The sequence below is a fragment of the Humulus lupulus genome, chromosome 4, assembly GCF_963169125.1.
Source record: "Humulus lupulus chromosome 4, drHumLupu1.1, whole genome shotgun sequence".
In the NCBI taxonomy this organism is placed as follows: domain Eukaryota; kingdom Viridiplantae; phylum Streptophyta; class Magnoliopsida; order Rosales; family Cannabaceae; genus Humulus; species Humulus lupulus.
In genome coordinates this window covers 222437581-222461053 of record NC_084796.1, presented here as the reverse complement: position 1 = coordinate 222461053, position 23473 = coordinate 222437581, and positions in this window count along the sequence as shown.

Below are 23473 nucleotides of genomic sequence, written 5' to 3'. Positions count from 1 at the left end.
GTCTGGCTTGGGGAAATTAACTTACACACCAGCATCGTCTCATCGGACATGAGCTGGCGGTAGTCTTTTTCACTTGGGGGGAGCCCTGCCAAGGTTTCGTACTGACCCCCAAGGGTCACTGACTTAGCCATCCTCGTGAAAATAGCTGCACGATAGTTTTCAAGTCAGCAACGAATGAAAAGAGACTAATCAGCAACTATCTTGCGAGCTAAAGTTAGAGGAACTTACGAGGATGGTTGAAGTAATGGTATTCGCAGTTGCGAAATCCCTTTGACATGAATAATTGATCCTTCAGTCATTAGGGTGGCTAGGCAGCTCGATGATCGCAACCAAATTGGGAAAATGGGTCAGGTAGTAGAACCCGTCACCTCGCCCCCGTTGTTCCGGGCTGGCTTTGAGGCAAAAGAAGTAAAGGATGTCCGCCGGCGTGGGGACCTCCCATTCCTGCTTCAGGAACAAATACTTCAACCCCGCTAACAGACGGTAGGAGTTAGGGGGGAGCTGGAAGGGGGCCAATTTCACGTAATTTAAGAAGTCTGAGAAATACTGGTCCAGGGGAATAAAGGCCCCAACCTTGAGATGTTCGTCGCTCCAAGCTGTGAACTCCTCGTCGAGCAGCGCGCAGCTCTGCTCCCCCTCAAGGGGAGGTCGGGCGTCCAGGGCACCCTTCCCTATCTCAATATTGTGGGAAAGCATAATCTTGTTAACTTTCCCCTGGGTGGTGACCTTTGAGGCAATCCTCTCGGCCTCGAAAAAGGCGTCGGGTCCCACCTCGACCTCCTTCTCCACAATGGGACCAAAGTTGGGAATCGGGGAGTCTGTTTCCACCTCTTTCCCTTTGCTGGCTTGCTGGGAAAACGAGCTACCAACACTCTTCTTGGATGCGCTCTTCTTGGGTCCCATCTGGTCGCCTAACGAACAAAGAAGAAAGTTTAGAAAAGACGACCTAAGCATAAAAAAAGAATCTAGCACGAAGAAGGGTTTCCTTTACACGGGCTGAGGTAATCTCAGCCCGCGGAGAGTGAGACCACGCAGTTTTATGAACACGCGCCTGTGCTCCCAACGGGTCCCCGATTGCTCGGGATCCGTGTGTCAGGAGGGTCAGGATAAAGTTTTCCTTGGAAGGAAAGTTTCGAAAGGCAAAACCGCTTGTGAAGCATGTCCCCTAAGCTACCCGGTTTTTGCACCCTAGAAACTGGTTGTTCCAAACAGGCATAAAATTTTTTACCCAGAAAATCACCCCAGAACTTTGTCCTATGAGTCATGTTCCTAAGCATCCTCTTTCCTACGGTCGATACCCCTAGGATAAAATCCTATGCACAAAATACTAGCAAAGAAAAACAAAAGACAAACAACCTACTGCATGCGACTAAGAAGAAAGTTTACCTAAGCAAGGAAAAGGGAAAACATTTAAAGCATGCAGCAAATAGAGGACTTATAGAAATTTTTTGCTGCGTAATGACTGAACGGAGCGTCTGGGTTGAAGTCCTATTAGAATAGCTTGTGCCGGGGTCATGAAAGAGCCCTCGTGTCGGAAACTCAGGAACGTCGGGAATAGTGACCGGAAGAAAGAAAGGGTTTTGAGACTGAGAAGAAAGAAGAAAGAAGAAGAGAAAAATTTCAAATAAGAGGGTGGCTCATGCGAAAGGTGGCCAGCCTTATATATACGTAAAAGGCCAAAGGATGAGGGTCGTTTAATTGTCTTGATGTGGGATACGAGGATCACAACTCGAAAGACGAAACGACGACCGAAGATAGGCTAGGACATTTAATGTGGTTCTCGGAAGACGGATCATCACCAACCACAATGCTCCACGTATCCGATGCCATCGTAATGGGCGGGATATGAATAGTCCACAAAGAAGGCTAAAAGCCCCCACTGTGGCCACAGGTGACGTCATATGCCATGAGCAGGGGCTTGGGGGGCAAATGTACGCTCTAAATATCCACGGGTTATTAGTGAGCTGGAAAAGGGCATAATTCTATCAGCCACGTGGAAGCCATCTACCCGGAGCTTCTGTTACAAGTCTCTACCTCTTTAGCTCGAGATAGCCAAAGGTTTAGTAAGATTACTAAGGCATCGGATCAGCAGTGTGGACACCACGAGCTGAGACTACATCAAGCTCGGGGTACGAGCTTGAGTTGACACCTCCGACCCTTTATAAAGTCAACCACGCAATGTGAACATGCATATATCAGACATAACGTGTCTACTCCATTCTTGAATTCTCAGACACGCAGCATAAACGTGCGTGTTCAGACACCCCACGACTGGTTTGGGCCATGCGACCCATTATCCCCTTTACCTATTGATTAGACCACACTTCATTGTCAGGTTTTAGGAATTAATCATGAATGTCGCAGAAGTGACATGATGAGTAAGAAGGTCATGGGATGACCTCGTTTGCCAACACCCAGGTGTCCTCTCCCTATAAATATGGAGACCCTGGGAGTTGCAAAGGGTTGGCTTCTAATTTGTAAAGAAATACCCTGTAAGGAATATCAGAGATATATCAATAATATTGGCTGGTGGACTAGAAGGATTTTAACCTTTGAACCACCTAAAAAAGTATTCGAGTTATAATCTTCCTTTGAGATCATTCATCTATTACGGTTCATCATTTAGCACTAATCCCTCTCCTTATTCATATAATTATCTGTCGCCAAAGAACCGCGTCAACAACTATGTTGAGAGTGTTTTACTAATCATGTTAATTGCGTTGTGTTTACCTGTGTTAAGTAATAATTGCTTATATATATTTCTGATTGTGAAGCTCGACTTATAAGTCAAGGGTTTCCTATAATACCTTATTGGAAAACTCAGTTTACCAGTTGAAGGTTAAAAGACTCGGCTTATTAGTAGAAGGTTAAAAGACTCGTCTTATTAGTAGAAGGGTAAAATACTTGGCTTATAAGTTGAAGGTTTATCAAGCTCGACTTATAAGTCGAGGATTCTTCTGTGTTATCTGATGAAAAGTTTGATTATCAGTCAAAGGTTAAAAGACTCGGCTTATCAGTCGAAGGTGAAAAGACTTGGCTTATTAGTCGAAGGGTAAAAGACTCAACTTATAAGTTGAAGGTTTATTAATCTTGGCTTATAAGTCGAGGGTTTAAAGGCTCGACTTAGTAGTTGGGGCGACAATAGTGTGTTAAACATTGGCCGATGTGGTTAAACTAACTAGAAAGCGAGGCATACGCTTGAACAGTCCTAAGGTCATCTGAAATATTAAGAGTTAGACCTGCTTGGCCAGCTCTAAGGCTGGTTATATTAGGAATTGGGCAATAGGCCCTAGCGTGACTTTGTAGTCACTTATCTGGATTGACAACATGCATGAGTAGGGTTATTACTGCTAAGCCTGCTATTTTTGGTTCTGTGATATGATGATTTACTGCTTATAAGCATGATTATGTTTTCTTGCTGAGCCTCGGCTAAGGCTTGCTAAATGGTGCAGGTAAAGGAAAAGAAAAGTTGGACCAATCATGAGCTGGAGAGCTTCAGAGGCATTGTATACATATGCAGCTTGCTCATTTGCCACGACCGAGGTTACCAGTTGGAACTAGGGTTAGACCCTAATTTTTCTGCCTAGGTCGACTTTTGTATACATTCTAGGTTTGTAACTATTTTAAACTTTGTTGGGATCCCATGTATTGAGATTAAACGTTTTTAATGAAATGGTTGACTTTTGACCAAAATTTTTAGTACCTAAACATGTGGTTAGTTTAAATTTTGCGGTTTAAGTCCAAATGACTCGTTTAGCGAGTTAAACACTATTTAATTACACAGTGTAACGGTCCTGAATTAGGAGGACGTTGCAACTTGGTATCAAAGAGATTTAGGTTTAAAGGTTCCTAAAGATTGGCTGGGCATGTACACTCACTGCTGAAGACAAGCTCGACTTAGGGTTTGGTAACTATTTATGTTAATCTGTGTTTACCTGCCTATTTTATATATGAATGTCTTATTTGCATACTTGTTTAGGAAGCATGAGTTATACTGGGCTCCCATAGAAACCAGTCAATCTAAACCTTCTCCCATTCTCTACATCAACAAAAGCATCAATATGAGAGATAGTGGAGGAAAGAACACTGACCTCCACCTCGGCACCCAAAATAACATCAAACCACCACTTTTGCCACGAGCATCAACTACAAAGCACCCTTCAAAACCAAGCCGATCACCAACCTCATCTTTGTTTCACTCACAAACACCACCAACAGTTTATATCTTTTCACCAGGGATTCCAAGTGAATGAATGTCCAAGAATTCCCCATTCCCTAGGCATTCCAAAATAGACAATTCATTGAGCTTGGTGACCCTGAATCTCAGGTGCACCAATACCGATACATATGTCATGGTTGAATCCTCTCCCGAAGAATCTCCCATTGCCACAAATTCCTACCTTCCCTCAACTACATATTCTGCTGACTCGATCCTCCATTTGTCTAACTTTTATTTTTCTTTCTAGCTTCTCTTCTTATTGTAACTATTCTCCTCCCCTACGATTGCTTTGTTTTGTCGATCCCTTACTAAAACCTTGCTTACCAAGTTTCCCAAGGGGATTTTGGGAGATCTGGCTATTTTTCAATTTTTTGGATCTTGCTTGGCCCTTTCTTTCCTTCCTCTATGTTAGTCTAACCTCCAATTCTCCTTTTTCTTCTATTGTTTCCCAATTCTGTATTCCCCAGTCAATTCCATTTGTATCCCCATAACACCTTCTTCAGGTGCCACCTAATCAATTTTTGCCACCTCATCCTCATTAGTCACCTTCTCACGCCGACCCATAACTTGTTTAGTATTACTCACGTGCTCACCTTTTGTTTTATTACTTCCAACATTTTCCTGAATAGTCTTTCCCTTATTTCCATCCACTTTATTATTACTATTATGCCTACCACCTTTTCTTTCATTCCCTATGTTGTATTGAGCCATTTTCCTACTTCCCATGCGAGCTACGCTATTAGGGGTTACATCATTGTTAGCTGCTAATTTCTCCACTCCCCCATGCAGCCTTTGTTCACTCAACATTTCCTCTACCATCTCCCCTTCTGCAGTCGTCTTCTTTCACTCTCGTTCCTACTTCTCGCCTCCGTCAGCCATTCGGGATCTTTCGGCTTCAAACTAGTCCCTGATTCTCTTTTGCACTCTTAGCCAAGTTCCATAAGCTTGGACATTCCTTCCCTCAATGCAGTTGATGGTCACAATTTGGTTTTTACATACCTTCCTTTCGTGGTCCATCCTACCACATTTGAAACACATAAATGGCAACTTTCTCATATTTAAATGGAATCCTCCTTCGATTAAGCAAACCACAACACTTGGTCTTGTCTGCTTGCACCGTTTCTTTCCATCATGGGGTATCGAAAGACCTAGACAAATGACTTCACCAATGCCCACCTCCACTCTATATCGCACGAAGCCTTTCATAACTATTCTTTTGGGTGGCTCTTTCACTATCTCTAGAACTGTTCTAGCTATAGCTGCCACTCTGTTTACGTTCTTGTCTGTCAAAATCTTCAATGGGATATCATAAGCTCTCATCCAACAAGGCACCTTTGCTAAGACATGTTTCCAGTCAGTTGGCCAAACGTCCATTTCATCTACCAATAGTGTTCCCACTTTCAAGCACCATGTCATTGTTGAAAATTAAGATGAAATTGGGAGAGAACTTGAAGACTTTGTTGAAAACTAATAATGTTAATATGGGAGATAATATTATGATGGAAGTTTTTTTTTTTTTTTTTTTTTATAGAACTCAACTTGTGTTTTTGGCTTGATACAAAATGGTGGGACTACATCTCTATTTATAAGAATCTATGGACTTTTCTAGAAACACAATTAAACTATTAGCTAGTAGATTATTCTAGATAATTCTAACTAAGAAATGATAGTTCTAGAATGCTAAAGACTCAACAACCTCTAGTAACTACATGAACATTCTAGAAATTCTAAGAGATACATGAAGACACTAGAAACTCTAGTAAATATATGGAAACTCTAGAAACTCTAAATTCATGAAAATTCTAGAAACTAACCATAATAAATCAAGTTTAATATTTCAACACCCTCCCTTAAACTTGATTTTTGACTCCAAGAATGCTTCGTAACTTGGCGAACATTTCTCCCTTGAGTGGCTTGGTGAAGATGTTTGCCGCTTGATCTTGAGACTTCACATACTCCAACCTCACTTCTTTTCTTCCAATGCATTCTCATATGAAATGATAGCGTGTGTCGATGTGCTTGCTTCTTTCATGAAAGACAGGATTCTTTGCTAGTGCAAGTGTTGATTTGCTGTCAACACGAATCTCGATAGGCTCCTTTTGTGGCACATTCAAATCTTTCAGCAAGTTTCTTAGCCAAATAGCATGGCAAACACATGAAGTTGCAGCAACATATTCAACTTCACAAGTTGATAGCGTGACGATTGGTTGCTTCTTTAACATCCAAGTAAAAGCAATGTTTCCCATGAAAAACACAAATCTGGTGGTGCTCTTTCTATCATCCAAGTCTCCACTCCAATTGCTATCACTATATCCAACTATCTCATAATTGTTAGAGGATGAATAAAATAAGCCATAGTTGGTTGTACCTTTGATGTACTGAAGTATTCTCTTTGCAGTTGTAATGCCCCAAATTCCCTAATAAGGTTTAGGACCTTGATTAGGAGGTTGGGAGGGCTATAATTGATTTATTATGCCATTAAATGCATGTTTATGTGAATTATATTATAATATGATGATAAATGCATGCATACGGGTTCATTTTTAATTATAAGGGCATTTTGGTAATTTGGCTCGTTGAGGGTGTAATTGTGTATTTTCATGCATGTGGGTGAATTATGAATAATTTCACATTATATGCCAATTTGTTCGAGTCGTTCGGCATGAGACGATCATGGAATTCAAGTTATCGGTCTGGTCATAACGGGGTTGGTTTTGGGTCTCGGGGTGAATCTCGGGGTAATTTGGTGATTAGAACATTAATGGGAATTAAAGGGTAATGGGATGTGATTTACTAGCATTTGAGAATAATGGGAATTGGATGACGTTAATTATGATTAGCGGGATTAGATGGGAAAGGACAATTTTGCCCTTGGGGGATGTTAAGGAAAGAAGATAAGCCTAGGGGCATTTAGGTCTTTTCACCCTAAGGATAGATATAACTTGAGAAGGCTGTGGAAAGTTAAGCAAAAATAGAGCATCTCCACCACCTTCTTCCTATTCATCCGTTCATCATTTTCTTCTTCTTTTCTTCTTGAATTTTGAATCTAAGTTTGAGGATTCAAGTGCGGGAATCAAGGCTTGAGGTTCTAGGCTTGTGTTCAGCCATTGAAGAAGGTTTAATTTTGAGCTTGAGGTAAGATTCAGCCATGAAATTTCTGGTTTTTACTCTGTTTTGACGTTAGTTTTGAGTTAGAACTTTTTATTATAGAATTGAGTAATTGGTGTTGTTTTTGGTGGTTCAAAGCTTGGGTTTTGTTGTGGTAATGTTGATTGTGTTGTAGGAATGCTTGGTTTGGATTTGGAGATGTTTGGGTAAGTTTTGGAAGGATTCAAAGAGGGAAAAAAACGAGGTTTTGATGGGAGAAAACATGGGTTTTTGGCTGATGGCCAGGCAATGCCGCGACACTTGGGAGGCAATGTCGCGACATAGGGTGCAGGAGGTTGAGGCTGACACCTCTATTTGGGAGGTGGACCACAGCATGGTGGATGTAGGGCCGCGGCCCTTAAGAGAATTTTTGGCCAAAATTGGGTTTTTGGCTTGGGGACTCAAACCTTAGGCCTCGAGATCGTTCCTACTACCCGGTTTAGTGGGATTTGATGTCCTCGAGGCTAGGTCTTGGTCCGAGAACCTTTAATATTGATTTTATCGATGGAATCCCATATTTGGTTATGACTAGGTGACCGCTAAGGGATTAAAGGATTGATCGTTCTCAAAGGTCGTTCAATTATTATTTATCACTCGAACCATAGGTAAGAAAATTGCACCCAGTATGTGATGCATGAGAAACATGTGATTAGGGCATGCCATGAACGTTGAATATGAGATTGATCAGAGCTTGAGTCTCTGTGTTTGTACATGATCATAATTATGCTAGCAATTGTTAAGTAAGCACGCTGAATGCCCTACATTTGGATATTTGACATATGATATATGCCTGGTAGCATTGCTTACTTGTGCGTGGCACTGACTAACTAGTCAAAATTGGCAATGGTGTCAGTATTAACTATGAAGCTGTGACCTACTTGTCAAGTTCGACAGTAGTACTGAGCATTGGGCACATGTTATTGACTAAAAATTCAAGAACAGACTTAGCGTGTTTAACGCAAGCCGATAAAGATTAGATCTAATCGCCATCTGCATTGAATGACTCAAATGAGCATTAATGCCGGACTGACCTCAAGTTCGATGAAAACTAAAAGCGCTTGTCTAGCCAAAGGCTAGTTACTTAGAGTCAGGGCCTGAGAGCCCCAGTGACTGTAAGTCACATGGCTATGGGTGTTGAGCCTGAGTGACTTACCCAGCAGTCACTCATTTGATTGGAGCCAGGACCAGAAGGTCCAAGTGACTGTTCAGTCACATGGCTATGGGCGTTGAGCCCAGGTGACTACTTCGTCACATGACTGTGGGTGCCGAGCCCCATAGTGACTTGTTCGTTAGTCACTCATCTGATTAGAGCCATTGCCAGAAAGCCCAGGTGACGGTTTCGTCACATGGCTGTGGGTGCCAAGCCCCGTTATGACTTACTCGTTAGTCACTCATTATGGTTTAACAGAATCTCAAAGTGATATTCACTCATCTGTTCAGGGCTATAAGCTCTGTATGATTATAATGATCATCATTTGCTTGGCTGTGGGTACTGAGCCCCATGGTGACTTGCTTGTCAGTCACTCATTATGGTTAATGGAACCACCAATGTTAAATCAGTCATCTGATTAGTATTGGCTTGATATTCATCCAATCAGGAGGGTAGGATTTCTTATCCTAGATTCCCCATCATTATCTAAATTTATTTGGATGCTTGAATAGTGCTATATTTGCTAGGCATGCCAGATATGATTTGATGACATGATATGACTGTTCATGAGTATATTGAGTTTTCTTGCTGGGTTCGACTCATGGGTGCTATGTGGTGTAGGTAAAGGCAAAAGAAACCTGGACCATCCTTGAGTTGGAGAACTTAGGTGACGATGTGTACATATGAGGCTGCTCGACCGCCACGGCCGGGGGTTGAAAGAGGAACTAGGGTTAAACTCTGTTTTGCCGCTTAGATCAGCTTGTTGTAAATATTTTCTTATAACAGACCTTTAAATTATATTTTGGGATCCCAATGTATATTTTTAATCTTAAACCTCTAATCATACTTAGTTACACGATTATGGCCAAATGACTTGGTTAGCGAGTTTAGCACTGTTCAAATTGCACACCGTAACGGTCCCTAGAGTTTAGGGCGTTACAACTTGGTATCAGAGCGAGCCAAGGTTTATGGGTTCCTAAAGACAAGCTGGGCATGTACACTCGTCACTGAAGATAGCTTCACTCAGGGAATGGTAACTATTTCTGTAGTTATGTGCTTAACTGCTTAAATATAATGTAAATGCTTTACATGCACATTGGTATTAGGCATCATGAGATTCTGATGGAGCCTGGCTCTTGACTATATGATTACATGCTTCGTGAATATATATTTATATATATGAATATGATCATATGATTACCTGCTCCATGAACATATATAATTGTAATATTTGCATGCTGGAGTTGGAGGCATGGTGTGAATGTTGGAAAATCAGGGATTATGATTGATGTATGAATGCCATGGGCATGTTTTTCTGAAAATCAGGGAAAATCATGAATTAATCACACTTATTCTGGTAATATCAACAGTTACCCAAAGTGATTTTTTGAAAATCAATTAGAATTAATCACACTTATTCTGGTAATATCAATTGTTACCCAAAGTGATTTTCTGACAATCAATAAAAATTAATCACACAATATTCTGATATCTCAATTTTGACCACAATGATTTACCAAAATCAATTAGAATAAATCACACAATATTAGATAATCTCATCTTTAATCAAACTGATTTGCGGAATCATTACCATTTTAGACATCAATTTCTCATTCACTCAATTTTTTCCAATAATCCCCCATATGAATGAAATTGATCAACATTAAGAAATAATGACTCGACACGACTCGACACAATAAGGTGATAGAGTTCTCTGATTGATACTTGCATAGGATAGGTGGGTGTTAGCCTTTGAACATTCCCTTGTGAGACTATATTTACTAGACTAACTAATTAGTAGACGCGATGTCTTTGAACTGTTCTATCGTATGTGTAAACGATGATATATCTCACACAGATATCTTTCTGGCATATTTTCAGTTCTCATGGTTATGTTCATTCTGGCTATGAACATCTACCTGGTTCTATGAGAGGTTTTAGAGAATTGACCCCCACAATTGTGACCTCTTATCTAAGAGAAATCCCGCATTACTCTGATCGGACTTGCAATGCTTAAGGATCATTAAAAGCTTGAGCTTAACCTCTTTTACAACGGGCATCACTGTTTCACCATTGGAGCAGGTAGGGGTAATCCCCCACAATGATCCTACTCGGTCTCAATAACTAGGTTGTCCCATTAAACCTAGATCTTGGGTTCTCCAGTCAACTAGGTTGGGTTTCCTTTATATCGACCTTAATTTCCTTTGGGCATAAGTCCCATTCCTTCTGATGTCTTTTCAACTTGATTTCTGTTTAACCCTTTGGTTAGCGGATCTACAATGTTATCTTTTGACTTCACATAATACATTGATATAACTCCAGTTGAGATCAGTTGTCTAATGGTATTATGTCGACGACGTATGTGTCTAGACTTACCATTATACAAAACATTTTGTGCCCGACCAATTGTTGCTTGGCTATCACAATATATGCATATTGTAGGCACAATTTTAGGCTATTCTGGAATATCCTCTAAGAAATTACGCAGCCCTTCTGCTTCTTCACTACATTTATCCAGAGCTACAAACTCGAATTCTATCGTGGATTTAGTGATTACAGTTTGTTTCGAGGATTTCCATGAAACAGCCGCACCACCTTGAGTGAACACATATCCACTAGTACCTTTCGAGTCTTGGATGTCAGATATCTAGCTTGCGTCAATGTATCCTTCAAGAATAACTGGTTCTTTGGTATAGTTCAACCCATAGTTACGAGTATACCGCACATACCTAAGTACTCTTGTAATTGCCTTCCAGTGTTCAACACCTCGTGAATTGACTTAAAGTACTTACAATGTAGGCAATATCTGGTCTTGTACAACTCATCAAGTACATTAGACTACCTATTACTCTAGCATACTCTGTTTGAGAGACACTGCCGCATTTATTCTTGGATAGATGATGACTTATGTCAATTGGTGTTCTGGACACACCAGAATCATTTTTACCAAATTGTCAAGAATCTTGTCCACAGTGTGACTGACTCAAACTATGTCCAACTAGCATCCTTGTAATCTTTATTCCTAGAATTACATTAGCCAGTCCCATGTCCTTTATGTCAAACCTTGAGTTCAACATATCTTTGGTAGATTTTACCATTCGTTGGTTGCTTCCAACAATGAGTATATCATCTACATACAAACAAAGAATAATATATCCATCGTTTGTATTTTTTTATACAAACACATTTGTCACACTCATTGATTTTTAAGCCACTTGTCATCATGACACTATCAAATTTTCCATTCGCATATATATATATATATATATTACTATATAAAATGTGCATGCTGCATGTAATATATAAAATTTCAGGTTAAGGTAACTTAAACTTAAATTATATAAAATATGCGCATATATGTATGTAAAATTCATATACAATTGTATTCATATAAATAAATATATATATTAATATGCATGAATCATTTATATATATGGAAAAATAAATCTACATAATATGTTCATAATTATCATACTAATAGTATATTTCCACATATATATAAATAAATAAATATTTGTAATGACAATACTAATTAAGGTAAGTGAATATGTATATATTTTCCCCATTTATTATAAGAATATATGGAGCATTTCATTAATATGCATATATGTATTTAAACTAGACAATATGTCAAAATAAAAAATATATGATATATATTCAAAATTCTAGAACACGTTAAGCAACTATGACACACAACACACACACACACACACACACACACATATATATATAGAAAAGTTCTCGATGGTTATTACCCACACATGGGTACCTAGATAAATGTGCAAATATGCTGGCATGGCATGTAGGTGACTTGGTACATCAAATTACCAACAAGTAAATATTCTTTTTTTTTGCATTAATTACTTTTTTTTTGTCATTAGGAATGGTGATTCCAACCAATAAGAGGTAAGCTTTCTTTTCAAGTTTTGAATTAATGTAAAATTTAAAAATTAGGGTTTCATAATAAATGCACACTCATATCTTAAACTCTATATTCTTCTTCTTCTTCTTCTTCATTCAAAGTAAAAAAAATTAACATAAAAAAAATCAGAATTGCACCCATGATTTTGTGAGCATGTGAAGATGAGAAAGAAGAAGAAAAAAAAAATCGTGTGGGAAAAAAAATAGAGGGGGAGAGAGAAAACGCGTCGGAGTTGAAGGGAAGGGGATGAATAACAAAAGAAGTAGATCTAAGGATTTAGGAGGAAGGGTTGGAAAGAAGAGACAATTTTTTTTATGAGAACTCATTGTCTCCTAATCGAATTAGGTTCAAATTTCTTTTAGATCGCACTTGTCAGTATAGATCTCCTATGAAAAGTTTGGAGTCATCCTCTTCAATGTTCGAAAGTAGAAATCGACGTTGTCTTCATAGTGAGTCTTATTGTCCTTTTTGTAAGGTAATATCTTCATTTCTATATATATGTCTATGATTGAGATCTCATTTTATGTTTATGTTAGAACACTTGGATTATTATTTTTCTAAAATCATTTTTCTTTTTTATATTTAAAAAATAGGAATATGAAAACCATGTATGTGTAGATGAGGTAGATTGTGATGTTCTTATCCCACTATGGAGTTTTGTCATACCTGATGAGGATGGTGATGTAATGATCATTAATATACCATCAGATGTAAACAAAGGGAACCTTCAAATTTTGGATCATGTAAAATGTGTATGTATTATTTTTTTTTATTATTATTTTAATTTTATATTAATTTATTTTTTACAAGTTGGGGTGGCAAAAGTAAACGCTTTGCTCACAATGGTTGTTGTATACCCTAATTTCAGCACGAGTCTTTCACTTAGCTCATGTACAACTGGCAAATAAATGCATTGAAGAAATAGCCATGGAGTACATGTATTCTCCACGTAGACAGCACGGTTTTCATGATGGTTGTACGAGCTAGGGATGCATAAATTAATAAGCGGGAGCTTTTAATATTCATAAGGCACGGCCTCCATAGTACGAGCTCGAAGGCATATCCAGCCCATGGTAACTTGGATATATGGCATATCCGCAGATCCCCGAAGACCTGGATATTTTATACGATCATTTATGGCCGACCTGTGATATTTAATGTCTCAGATATTAGGAGACCATTTATTTCGTGATCAAATCACATCCTAGTATAAATGGGAATATTTCATATTAAATGTAATAAATATGTAAATCCGTGATTGACTTACGCGATTACCCAAACCTGTCCAAGGAATTTCTCTATAAATACTTGAAAATATTGGATAGGAAGGGGGATATGCTTATTCTGTAATACTGAAACTCTACCAAAATAGAGAGAGAAAAGCAGTAATAATATAGACTCATGGACTATGTGGATTTTAACCACTGAACTACATAAAAAGATCAATGTTCTTGAGAGTTAATTTCTTATTTCGGGTTATCATCAAGCACTAATTCAACCTTGTTATTTTCTTAATTCACTATTGGCGAAAAACTGCGTCAACAGTTTGGTGCTTTCATTGAGAGTTGAGATTAGTGCTTTCATCAAAATCTCAATCAAATATCATCATGGTGGTCACTCGCTCGATGCACGACAATGAGATTGAATAGCCTGGTGGGCAAGGGCCCACCATACCGCTGTTTGATATGAGCATGACCCTGAAGTTCAACAATGACCGGGAAAGCAACCGGTGGGCCACGACGATACTGGGAGTTCGGCGTCATTGCTGCTGAATCCAAACCCAGACTACTTAACTGCGGTAGAAATGGAAAGCATGCAGTTAAGAAGCCATCTTGCTAAGGCAAACAGGCAAATTGAGGAGGTTTTGGCTCGGTTACCCCCTCTTGCAATCGACGCTAATGTCAGAAAGAGGAAAAGTGGGTCTCATAAGTCCCACAGGAATAACCGATCCAAACCAAGTGGATCAGTCAGAACTTCCACCCTAAGTTTTGTGCCCACAGCACGTCAATCGATCAGTTAAAGTCGTGACCCCAAGTTCGGTACCTCTATCACACGAGCCTGGAAATACCCATGGCAACCCACGAGGAGGGGCCGAAGCAGGCTCATAGAGAAAAATGTTCTAGCCAACCCTGCTGCGTCACGATTGGATCGCCAGACGCAAAGAGCTAGAAATGGTGGGACGAAGCGAACACGGGCTAATTTAGTTTGCCCTGATGGGACAAGAATTGCCTCGCCAGTCAGGCATCCCCCATCACCCATAAGACATTCGACACCGCCTCATTCTACACGAGACATTCCTGCTTATGGGAACAGCAGGAGAAATCCTCCTCCGTCTGCCCCTACTTATATCTCGCGGACACATGTCAATAATCCAGATCCTCAGCCTCAACCGTGAGCAGTGAGCTTCGCCAATGGAATTTATTGGACTGAAAGTCATCGAAGTGGCAGGTCCAAGGGCGATTTGAGAAATCACCTAAGTTCGGCACAGAGTCCTCGATACGATCCATAGCCTAATTTGCGAGATCGCCTAAATTCACAGAGAAGAAATTCAGCCCAAAATGAAGGATTCAGTTACACTCGTCAATGGGGAGGTCCTTTCGAAGTACGTGATAATGGGAATGTCCCACAAAACCAAGCCCAAACTTGGAGGGAAAACACCCGCCAAACGTGTATGATAGGACAGGAGTTGTTGAACAGCCCCAGAATAACCAAGGAACCAGGGACCGAACCCTCGAAAGGCTAGCCCAAATGGAGGAGCTAATGAAGAGGCTCCTATCGGAAAAAGAGAAATATGAGTGTGATTCAGAGGATGAGCTTGATCTTTTCTCCCCAAATATTGCGGTGACTGCATATCCACTGGGTTTCAGAATGCCACATTTTTCAAAGTTTGACAGAGATGGAGATCCGTCTGATCACTTGGGGATGTTCAACACCATAATGATGGCCCACAACATCGTGCCCGAGCTAAGATGCCTTATATTCCCCTCGACTCTGATTAGGCCAGCTAGGCAGTGGTTCAAACAATATAAGAGGCATTCAATCAGCTCGTGGAAGAGCTTTTCCGCTGATTTCAAGAGAGCATTCAAGGCTTCTCAAGCAGTTCGGATTAAGGCTGACTCTCTAGAAAATGTAAAGCAGCAGCTCGGTGAACCGTTGAAAGCATATCTAAGTAGGTTTGCCAATGTTGCTGCGTGAGTTAGAGATGCCAACGAAAGTTCTAAGCTCATGGCAATGAGGACGGGAATCCTTATTGGAGGCGACCTATGGCAGGAGCTACAGAGGAAAGGAGTTAATACTATGGATGAGTTCTTGAAAGGAGCTCAAAGGTGGGTTAACCTAGAAGCGGCGCTAGCTTCCATCGCAGGAACCAGCCAAGTCCCTGTCCAGCCCGTTGGAGCGGCAACGGATGTAGCAGCTACAGCTCAAACTGTTGCCTAGAATAACCAAGGGGGAAATAATAAGAGAAAGGGAAATGGTGAAGGCGACCAGAATGGAACAAAGAAAAACAAGTCCGTGGAGAAATTTAAACCGGTCAACACAACATATACTGATCTCACGGATATTAGAGAATGCATCTTCTTGGTTAATTCTACTCACCTTCCATGGAAGAAGCCAGAACCGTTAAAGAATCAAAGGGCGAAGAGAGATCTTTCGAAGTTCTGCCGATTCCACAATGATATCGGTCATAATACTGAAGACTGCAGACACCTGAATGATGAGATCGAGACTCTCATCAGGGCAGGACCTTTGGCTCAGTACGCCCGAAATCGAGCAACTCCCAATCAACCCACTAGACAAAACACTTCGTCAGCTCTGGAAGCTCCAGTGAATCAATCCGAAGCTCAGATGAATCATGACAATCCTCCTCCGATAATAGGAGGAGATATAGCCACCATTTCGGGAGGACATCATCTGGCAAGCACAGGAAGAGGTGCCAAAAAAGAGGTATATCAACGAACTGAAGTCCCATAACGGAGTAGAGTTCATCTCGGAGCAATGGTTATCAAAGTAGCAGCGATTGGGAAAATAACCAATCAATTTTATGGAGGAAGATGCCAGCCATGTTCAGTTCCCACATAACGATCCTTTGGTCATAACAGTTCAGCTCGCCAACTGGAGAGTTAGGACACTAGTAGATAATGGAAGTTATGCAAATCTACTCTTTAGGTCCACCTTAGATAAATGGGATTGTCTATAACTGATCTGAAGGAAACTTCCATGATTCTATATGGGTTTTCTGGTGAAGGGTCGGCAGCTATCGGAACGATCGAATTAGTGGTAACATTGGGTGAAGGTCCACGAACTGTCTCCAAGCTTCTTGAGTTTGTGGTCATTGATTGTCCCGCTGCATACACTGCAATTTTGGGCCGACTTGCGTTGATGGCGTTTGAAGCCATAACCTCTATCTGCCACCTAGCAATCAAATTCCCCTCATCTGTGGGAATATGCACTGTCAGAGGTGATCAACTCACTGCCAGGGAATGTTATAGCATTTCCATGAAGGGAAAATCACAACCCGGACAGCAAGCAATGTCCATAAGTGACGGAGGTGAGGAGTCCTAGGAAGTGGAAGTTACCTCCGGGACGGAAGAACCTCAAGAAACAAAGGATAGAGACAACGCCCCAAGTGATGATATCGACCCACGAATGGGCGAGGACAGATCAAAGCTCCATGCTATTGAGGAGCTCGATGAGGTAAATATAGATCCCAAAGACGCCTCAAGAGTCATTAAGATTGGGAAAAATCTTGGTGATGATAGGAAAAAGGAGCTGGTTAAATTTTTACAAGGGAATCTAGATGTTTTTGCCTGGTCCCATGAAGATATGGTGGGAATAAGCCCGAGTGTGATCATGCACACCCTAAACTTGGATAAAAGCGTGCCTACAAAATCCCCAAAATAGAGACATTTGGGAATAATCTGAGCTGAGGCCTTGGAAGAAGAAGTAGCCTGATTATTAAAGTGTGGCTTCATTCAGGAAGCAAAATATCCGATCTGGGTCGCGAATCCTATCCTGGTCCCGAAGCCAAACGGAAAGTGGTGGACCTGCATCGATTTCTCCGACCTGAACAAAGCTTGTCCTAAGGATTGCTTTCTATTGCCGAGAATTGATTGGTTGGTAGACGCCACCGTGGGGCACGAGCTCATGTCCTTTATGGATGCGTATTATGGATATAACTAGATCGCGATGAATCATGTGGACCAGGAGCATACTAGCTTTATGACTCCAACAAATGTATATTGTTATAAAGTTATGCCCTTCGGGCTGAAGAATGCCGGAGCTACCTACCAACTGTTAGTCAATAGAATGTTCATTGGTCAGATCGGGAAAAATATGGAAGTGTATGTTAATGATATGCTAGTCAAATCCAAGACTGCCGATAACCATGTATCCGATCTAAATGAATGTTTTGAAATCTTGAGGAAATATAATATGAGGCTAAATCCCCAGAAATGTACTTTTGGAGTGGCGTCGGGAAAGTTTCTGGGATATATAGTCAATACAAGGGGGATAAAGGCGAACCCAGATAAAATCAAATCATTATTGGAAATGCCTTCACCTAGCTTGCATAAAGAAGTTCAGAGCCTGACTAGAAAGGTGGCAGCACTAAACTAATTTATTTCAAAGTCCACTAACAAGTGTTTGCCATTCTACAACTTACTCAGAGGAAACAATAAATTTGAATGGACTGAGGAGTGCAAGTAGGCATTCCTTGACCTAAAGAAGCATTTGGCCGAGCCCCAAGTATTGTCTTAGCTTGTGTCTAGAGAGCCCATGTTCCTTTATTTTGCCGTGACATAAAATGCAGCCAGCGCCGTGTTAGTTCGAGAAGAAGACCGTGCTAAAAAATCGGTGTACTATATAAGCAAAAGATTTCTCGGGGCTGAATCATGGTATCCACTGATAGAAAAGATAGCATTCTACCTAATATTAGCTTCCAAGAAGCTTAGACCATACTTCCAATCCCATTCAATCCACGTCATGACCGACCAACCTCTAAGGCAGGTATTGCAAGAACCTGAAACGACGGGACATCTTTTAAAATGGGCAGTTGAACTCAGCCAGTTCGAGATACTATACATAACACGGATCTCGATCAAAAGCCAGGCCCTTGCTGATTTTGTGGCTGAATGCACCAGATTTCAAGAGGATCTTTTGAAGGAATCGGTGTAGGAGTTGTGGAAAATATTCGTGGACGGCTCATTTAACGAGAATAGATCTGGAGCTGGGATCATATTGATCTCTCTAGAGGGGCATCGATTCCATACAGCTCTGAGATTTGGATTCGAAGCATCTAACAACGAAGCTGAATATGAGGCTTTGTTAGCCAGACTTAGAGTGGCAAAGGAACTAAAAGCAAAGGTCGTCCAGTGTTATAGTGATTCCCAACTCGTGGTCAATCAGGTGTTGGGGGAATATCAAGCTCGTGGTACCAAGATGGCGGCTTATCTAGCTAAGGTGAAGGGAGAGCTATCAGAATTTGAGTATAGTACTGTTGAACAGATACCTCATGAGCAGAACTCTAATGCTGATGCTTTGGCAAGGCTTGCCACCACCGGGGAAGCTGAGACTTTGAATGTAGTACCAGTGGAATTCTCGGAGAGTCCAAGCGTGGCAAAAAAAATAGTAGAGGTTGAGATGATTGACACAAGGCCGACCTGGATGACCCCCATAGTGGAATACCTTACAACAGGAAGGCTACCTGAGGAAAGAAAGGACGCGAGAAAGATACTCTATCAAGCTCCGAGGTATGTGATAGTGGATGGAACATTATATTGACGTGGTCATTCACTACCTCTTCTACGGTGTGTTCTGCCTGAGGAGGCTAAAACCATTCTGCAAGAGGTGCATGAAGGCTTTTGTGGAGATCATGCTGGGGGAAAAACCTAGCCTTAAAAATATTAATGCAGGGTTATTTTTGGCCCACTTTAACAAAAGATTCCATCTCCCATGTTCAGAAATGCGACAAATGCCAGCGCTTCGCCACAGTCGCCCGAGCTGCTCTAGTTGAGCTAACGATGATCTCATCCATATGGACATTTACAGTATGGGGAATTGACTTAATAGGATCCTTACCTATGGGAAAGGGAGGAGATCATTACGTGGTGGTGGCAATTGATTATTCCACGAAGTGGGTAGAGGTCGAGCCTTTGACAACCATCACTTCAAAGAGAGTCCTGGACTTTGTGGTAAAAAACATTGTATGACGATTTGGGCTTCCTAAAAAGATCGTGTCAGATAATGGAACCCAGTTTGACAGTGATCTCTTCACCGATTTCTGTGAAAAGTATGGAGTTATTAAAAGTTTTTCTTTGGTTGCATATCCATAGGCCAATGGACAGGTCAAGGCTGTGAATAAGACCCTAAAGGCGAGCCTTAAGAAAAGGTTAGATGAGGCCAAAGGAGTCTGGCCTGAGCAGCTCCCGCAAGTACTTTGGGAATACTAAACTTCCCACAGGACCTCCACAGGAGACACTCCTTTCTCCTTGACCTTTGAAAGTGAGTTCATCCTTCCCGTCGAAGCAAAGGTAGCCACGCACAGACTAAGGACATTCAGCCAGGAGCGGAATGATGAGTTACTTAATGCATCTCTTGACCTGATTGATGATAAACGAGAGGATTCATAGTTACAGCCCACGCATTACCAAGAGAAAATCACTCGTTATTTTAATTCTAAGGTCAAAAGACGTAGTTTTGGATTGGGCGACCTAGTTCTCTGAAGGGTCTTTTGGCAAACAAGGATCCTAAGGACAACGCTTTAGGCCCGAACTGGGAAGGACCTTATCAGATCGTGGAAGTTTTACGTGAAGGAACTTTCAAGTTAGCTCAGCTTAATGGAGAAACAGTCCCACGGACCTGGAACGCCATGCACTTAAAGAAGTATTACCAACCATCTATGTAAGGCTTAGTTATAAAATCCATTTAATTAAATAACGAGGGATTATTATGTAATTTTTCTTGTTAGCGTGGTTTTATTTAATTTTTCTTTATAAGGTTATTTATAAATTAGCTCGTGTATTGATGTTTGTAAAAGCAACCAAGAAAGATTCTGGTTACTTGGGGGGCATATAACCTGAGGTGGATTAGAACAAGGTTGCCGATTGAGTTAAAATTTTTAAATTACTTAAAATCCTGATACAACCAGGTATAAAACTATCTTGGATTCAACCAGGTTAGAAACTTAGAAGCTTGGAAAATTGATTATCTGACGGCTTTTTAAGAGCTCGAGGTGTCAATAAACCTAGCACGAACTAAGTTCAAATCACTTAAGTCCCTAGATACAACCAGGTCCAAAACTTAGAGGTTAGGAAAATTGAATATTCGATGGCTTTTTTAGAAGCTCGAGATGTCAATAAACCTAACACGAACTAAGATTAAAATATTTAAAATCCTGGATATAACCGGGTCCAAGGCCTGACACTTAACAGGCATGATATAAATCAACACATTAAATTTGGATATAACCAAACTCAAAATATCTATCCTGATCTAAAAATTGATTCCTAAAATCTTGAATGTGCAAGTCTAAGAAAGCATAAATGTGAGAGATAATCAAGGAAAAGACAAATAAATTAAAAGTTAGATATCTGAATTGAAATTCAAGTTGTCTCGAGGAGGAAAACCTCGAACTAAGCACAAGGGAAATTGTTTACAAACAAATAAAAAAAAAGAGCAAAACAACGAAGACTTCATTGAGCCCCTCCAGGACGTTCTGAGGACATGACCTCCTCGATCTCCTACTCGCCCGCTGTAGAAGCATCCCCTGTTTTCGACGGCTCTTGCAAGATCAAGGCCTTGAATTTTTCAAGGTATGGATCCTACAGCTCGGGAGCCATGAAAGAAAATTTGTCGTCCTGGTTAAAAGCCCATCAATGATACAACATGTCTTCCATGGAGGACAGTGAGGCCGCCTTCTCTTTCTTAACTGCAGCCTCGACCTCTAGCTGTTTTGCTTTGGCCTCAGCAACCTCGACCTGGAGAGCAGCCAAGGAAATCTTTACGGCCTGCTCGTTTTCTTGAGACGATGCAAGGGTGAACTTGGCATCATACTCACTCTGTTGAGTAGCTGCAAAGGCAGCTTTGGCGGCTTTCTCGCCTTCTTGAGCAGCGGTCAGGGTGGTCTTGGCGGTATTGAGCTCAGCTTGGAGTTTGTCATTTCTAGCCCTAGCTCGGGCTATACTGCGGTGCTGAGCCACGACAGACTGTAAAATAAAAAGGCAAGTTAGATCTATACTTTGATCAGATGAAGAGAAAATTTTCATTAAGGAATGATATCTTACTATGAGGGTCATCCCCAAGGCTAACCCCAAAACATTCTCCGGGCTCCGCTCCTCTATCGTCCTCAGGCCCCTTGGGCTGGCTTTATAAGCGTGCCCCACCATGTGGCTCGCTGTCTCATAAAGGATTCCCCGAAAGGCTTCGGGGATCTTCTCCAGATCCTGGGGATCAATTGGGATGCGAACAGTAGCTGCTGGGGCAGGAGGAGCTGGGGGATCAACTTGTATTACCTAATCCCAAGTAGGCGTGAACCGAGGAGGAGGGGGAGGATGAGGAATCCTCTTCTCCATCATGGTAGACGCTGGAGCTGTTGAGCTCGCGCCTTTCCCCTTAGCAGGGGATTTGGAGGTGTTTCCTGCCACAGGAGGAGTTTTCTTTGTAAATCGGGGCCTCTTTGCCTGAAAAGAACAAAAAGGGAATTAATTCAAAGTAAAGTCAGAAACATACACAAAGGAAATAAATAAAGGTCCTACTTTCTGGGCTGGGGGAGGAGTCTATTATCATGACCTCCGGCCTTGGGACTTCTGGAGGAGAAGGGGAATCTAAGTCTAAAATTTCTTGGATTATAGGAGGTTCGGGCTCAGGTTCTACCTCAGGGCTAGACTCATCTACATTTTTCCTAAATCCAGGGGCAAAGGTGCCCTGGAGCAAAGAAGGCCACGACCTATGATTGGTCCCATACTCCTCAAAAATGGCTAACCTAAAGGTTGAGGTGTTATCTACAACAATAGTACCCTTAGGGTAAATCATATCATGGCGCAACACTAAATGATCCACGCATTAGAGCAGGGTAATGTTATGGTCTGGATTGTTAGGGTGACGGTGGACGAGCTGGTTTGGGTTAAATCTAACTAGCCTAAAGTCGGCAACACCCTATCTAATTCCCTATAAGGGTATGGGTTACCTTGGACGGAGGGGCTGGCTGCTACCCCCGACGCAGCTCGTTCTAAAACAGGTTCCTAAGCAGCCTTAGGAACCCGCCTCTTTTTCACAAGAGGCACCTCATCTTCCTCTTATTCCTCTTCTTCAGCAGCTACTGAGTCTTCTTCTTGGGAAGGCAGGAGCTCGTGGACTACCGGAAGGGTAGCCCGTGTCCTTCTTAATGCCAATGTCCGGCCTTCGCCGATCAACTTACACGCCAGCATTGTGACATCATTCACGAGCTAATGATAGTCCTTCTCGCTGGGTGGGAGCCCAGACAGTGTTTCATACTGACCCCCAAGGGTCACTGACTTCTCCATCCTCACGAATATGGCTATACAAAAAAAAAACGCAATTAACATATGCACAAGGAGTATGTCTTGAAAAAAAAGGATGGATTTACGAGCTGAGAAAAGAAAGAAAACTTACGAGGATGGTTGAAGTATCGATGCTCATAGTTTTGGAACCCATTTGACATAAAGAACTGGTCCTTGTAGTCGTTGGGGTGGCTTGGGAGCTCAATGATCGAAGCGGAGTTCGGGAATCTGGTGAGGTAGTAGAATCCGTCACCTCACCCTTTTTGCTCTGGGCTGGCCTTAAGGCAGAAGAAGTATAGAATATCTGCCGGAGTGGGGAGCTCCCACTCGTGCTTCAGAAAGAGATATTTTAGCCCCGCCAGAAGTCTGTATGAATTTGGGGGGAGCTGAAAAGGTGCCAACTTCACATAGTTCAGGAAGTTAGGAAAGTATTGGTCCAGGGGAAGGAAGGGCCCCACCTTTAAATGCTCGTCACTCTAGGCCGCAAAGTTGTCTTGGAGAGGCATGCAGCTCTATTC